Source organism: Octopus sinensis, unplaced genomic scaffold (assembly GCF_006345805.1).
Source record: "Octopus sinensis unplaced genomic scaffold, ASM634580v1 Contig05155, whole genome shotgun sequence".
In the NCBI taxonomy this organism is placed as follows: domain Eukaryota; kingdom Metazoa; phylum Mollusca; class Cephalopoda; order Octopoda; family Octopodidae; genus Octopus; species Octopus sinensis.
In genome coordinates this window covers 41,693-46,615 of record NW_021828070.1, presented here as the reverse complement: position 1 = coordinate 46,615, position 4,923 = coordinate 41,693, and the positions used below count along the sequence as shown (strand labels likewise).

The following is a 4,923-nucleotide window of genomic DNA, read 5'->3' as shown; positions in this document are numbered from 1 at the left end:
CTCACTGTTAGCAACTAGAGTTGCTATGAATGCGACTATAAATGCAAATTAAGGGATTGGAACAAGCAAAATGCAAGCTGCATATGTTTCCTAGCTAGCAGATCCTCTGATGTAATAATTACCCAATGGTGGGTACTCAGCAGGTTGAGGATATCTTAATTAGCTTTAATTTTTCCATTCCCATGTCTTCCACACTGTTCGTGTTTGCAGGAGTTGTACAGAAATCTTAAGCTTATCGAATTTCCTAACTTCAAAAAGCACTGAGTCCACCCTGCAGAGTGGTTGGTTTATTTAATGCCAATAAACCTCGCCAAGTTAAATATTTAAACCACCTGATGAATGACTGTAACTCGAAAATTTAAAGAAATTAACAGCCATGAAATGATCGTAGTGTTATATTAATTATATTTTTTTAATAATTTTGTTATATATTTAAATAATATAAATTAAATAATCTTATGTATTGGCTTAAGTTTTTCATTGTATGATTTGCCTAATAGTGGTTTTATCTCTAATTTAATATAATATATATATATATATATATATCCAGTTATCAAACCCACAACTTAATCCTAAGTCCAACATTTTGAAATACTATTCCACATACACACTGTGCATGGTATAGTAGCTTGAGATGTGAGCTGAAATTCAATTTCATATAATATTCTTATTACTTCAAAAAAACAACAAAAAACAAGCCAAACTCATCAGAGAAAAATGAAAAAGAAAAAAAAAATTTATGTTTGAAAAGAAGAACTGTTGCAATAATGATGATGGTTAGGGTAAAACTTAAAATGAAAATAAATTTAAATAAAGTATTTCCACTTGCATTTCATTTCATGCATAAATTATCAATTTTCAGTTTTATGTTTTTATATTTAATTCTTCCTTCTGATTTCAATAAATGAAAATGCTACAGTTTTTTTTATTATCTGTTTTAAATTTAAAAAAGAAAAAGGCATTAATAACACAAACTTTGATCACAATTCATATTGTGGAATGGTGTTATACCCTTGGACAACATATAACTGTGTTTGCTTCAACTTGCTTGGCTGACAAACAAATTGCAATGCTATTTCATGGTTGAGTAGTTAACAGCAGAAAGAGCAGCCAGCTATAAAAATATACAACTGTTCAATTTTACAAATCTCTTCCCTTTTTCCTCTGCCCCCTGCTAGCCACTTCATCCCAAAACTATTCATGTTGACATGGAATAAAAAAAAAATGGATATACAATACAAAGAACCAGTTTTACAAGAGTGAATGACCAAACAACACAATATCTAGAACATACCATTGATTTCAATGAGATTGGCATTTTTCTGGTTAATAACCACATAGAATTCTCGATGGTCAGATTTTTCCCTACAACCCAAGAGTCATTCAAAGTCTTCACAATGGTTTCTGCATCATCTTCGCACCTGTGAACAAAAACAGAGACACCAGAGAATTTATGCATTGGTTTTGTTGAATCCTGTTGGCAAAGAGTTAAAAACGAACCACAATTAAAGACTTTATGCATTAACATGAATTATGTATAATAAATTGCATTTTATTAATGATGTCAAAAATAGTTCACAGCTGAAGGCAGCATACTATAATGCTCTTTTACTAGAGTCCTCAAAAGGTTAATAGTTTTGTAATCTATAGCCACAGACAGTATTGTATAATAGCTACTACTGTCAGTACTGTGTAATAAGATAAAGGGTTAAGACCCTCTTTGGTCATCAATGATCATGGGATTGCACCTAGAAAGTTCCTCTCTGAGGCACAAGTCTGGGCAAGGTTGTTTATGAAAGACCAGTCTCCCATGCATGCCAATCTCCCCTCTCCAAACCACCAATATTCTTTTCTACTCAAGGCACAAGGCCTGAAATTTTTGGGGAGGGAGGCAGTCAATTACATCGACCCCAGTATGCAAATGGTACTTAATTTATCAACCCCAAAAGGGTGAAAGGCAAAGTCGACTTTGGCGGAATTTGAACGCAGAACATAAAAGACAGATGAAATACTGCTATGCATTTCACCTGGCATGCTAACGTTTCTGCCAGCTTACCACCTTCCACACCACCAATGTTATCCAAGGAAAAAGCAAAGACCGATGAGCTTGGCATCAGTGACATCACAACTCATTTCTACAGCTGAGTGAGCAGGAGCAACGTGAAATAAAGTGCCTTGCTCAAGAACACAACATACAACACTGTCTGGGAACTGAACGTGCTACCTCATGATTGTGAGCCCAACACTCTAACCATGCGCCTTCTACTGAGAAATAATTCTGGCAGTAAATCCTGTTTCTGATAGTTTAGCCATTTTAACACATTTAAACTCATCTCTCCAGTTCATTATATTTTGTTCATTATATTAGATAACACTCAATCTCCCCTATTCTGTTTCTTTATTACCCACAAGGGGCTAAACATAGAGGGGACGAACAAGGACAGAAAAAGGGATTAAGTCGATTACATCGACCCCAGTGTGTAACTGGTACTTAATTTATCAACCCCGAAAGTATGAAAGGCAAAGTCGACCTCGGCGGAACTTGAACTCAGAACGTAACGGCAGACGAAATACGGCTACGCATTTCGCCTGGCGTGCTAATGTTTCTGCCAGCTCGCCACCTATTCAATCTCCCCTATTCATTGTACCATGCTGTCTGTGTAGGTATGCCATCAGACATGCTTGATCCTCCTGTTTCTCTGAAAATCACCCACCCTCCATGTCATCTGTAAAATGTAACTGGTCCATGCCACCTGTAAAAAGAGGGATGGCACAGTAACTACATGTATTCACTCACCCCACACTATCCTGTACTCAATACACCCAATCATTACCCTTTCTATATTATATGGAAATTGTACAAAGCATCATCTAAGTGTATGACTGCATGCATCACATAACTGTGTGTATGTGAATGTTTAGAATAAGTGCAGTAAAAAAAAAAAAATTGCTGAACTACAGATGGTGATATTTGTGGATATTTGTCAGTCAACAAATCATCTTGTAGCATTGTACTTTCGAAGATGAGTAGAAAGAAACCCCACCCCCCTTATCTGAAAAATAATTTATGGTTAGCAACAGGAAGAACATCTAGCAGCAAAGACAATGTCTTAATAACATACATTCATCTAACCCAGTGCTTCTCAACCAGGGTCCATACAAGAAAATAGTAAATTGGGGATCCACAGTAGTATTTTAAGGTGCCCTGAAAAAAATTTGCTTTAGATGTATGTATTGCAAGAAACAGGTTTCTTTTCTCTAGCAGTTTACACAGTTCCACCTCCACAAATTAATGTGTGAAAACATTAATAAATAACATTCTATAAAACTAGTTTTTAAACATTGAATGGCAATGTGGTCCAGCAGAATAAAATAGCAATCAAAGAGGTTCCATGGATAAAAAATGGTTGGGAAATCCTGATCTAATTGCTGAGTATTCTGGGAGAATCGGTGGAGAAAGATCAGAAAGCAATTATCTCTGTTGGCAACAAATGAGTTCTCACTACAAGAATAAAAATAGTTGAGAACCCCTGAAGCCCATGCTAGAATGAAAAAACATATGAAAGTACAAATATCTATATATATATAAAGCTGAGAATGTATGTATGAATCCCTAAAGAAATACCCAACTGATTTCATTCAAATTTTACACATGTATTACTTAGGGTCCATGGAGTGTCATAGGCCCCAAAAATTTTTCAACTTTTGCCTATGCAGCCCCAGAGCAATCTTTTACACTGGTTCAGTATTACGTGTCAAAAGTGAATATTGTTTCACTTTTATTCTTTCTAATGTGATAACACCAAGTCTAAAGTATATAAAAATACACATTTACCATTCAATTACCAGTTAATAATTATCACAGCAGTTGCAAGGTTGCTACATATTTACCCTTAAATTAACATTTAAAACATGTGCTTAATATATAAACATTTTATGGAGATAATCTTTCTATAGTCAAATATAGTACAGGACATTTTATACCATGGTGAAGATGACAACATCACAGTTTGCATACGAGTGTGTATATGTCTATCAGTGTGTGTTTCCACGTTCAACGATGTCACATTTTGTACATAAGTGTGTTTGTGTTTCTGCATTGGGGACGTTATTCAACACATACATATATATGTGACATCTGATATGTTATGTGTGGGCTGCCACGGTCTTCCCTACATTCCCTCCCAAGCCAATATATGTAGAGGAACACTTCTATCAACAAGGACATGTGTCCTGCACCTCATTAGCACCACTGTCCCAGACACATACCTGAAGCATGGAAAGTTGTTAAAACAAGAGAATTTGGAAGAGCATCAGGCCATTGGAGTTCTCGCGGCTTCATGAAGCACTCCTTTACCACCCCATGGCCTCCATATATACACACTAATCTAACTGTAGAACTATTGTACAATATTCCTAATTTAAAGAAAAAAACGTGTAGAGAGAAAAAGAATACTTACTTAGAGAAATCTGAACTGATGTCACTTAAGAGCTTGATTGTATCAGGGGGAATGTTTAAATTTGTTGATTTCTTATTGTCACCATGTACAGTCGTCTTCTGGGCCAGATTCATATGATTGAAGTACACATATTTGTACTGTGGTTCACTAAAACTGGAACAATTGCAAAACAAGCAAGGACATGCACATGTAGTATATAATAAATAATTTATCATGCATCTATATAGATATATAAATTAAGCAAAATTTAGATTCAGATGAATATGGTACTTAAGTTAAAGGCACCAGAATTTTGTATGGTATTATCCATATAAATCAAATGGGGTGATTATAATCAAAATAAGCAACAAGGATATGCAAGGTAGAGTGTTTAATAAAATGAAGTAGCATGAAACAATTGTACTACTCTACCTTGGATATCCTTGTTGCTTACTTTGATTTTATATATATATATATATATATA

The 4,923-nt window shown here is 35.0% G+C and overlaps 1 long non-coding RNA gene across 1 annotated transcript; it reads right to left on the bottom strand.

Annotated features, from left to right (window-relative positions):
• Positions 1-1,364: 1,364 nt before the first annotated feature.
• LOC118761025 lies at positions 1,365-4,659 on the bottom strand. Its single transcript, XR_004997107.1, has 2 exons — positions 4,461-4,659; positions 1,365-1,421 (listed from the first exon to the last, which is right to left on the bottom strand). It is a non-coding gene; the product is annotated as an uncharacterized LOC118761025 (long non-coding RNA).
• Positions 4,660-4,923: the final 264 nt, after the last annotated feature.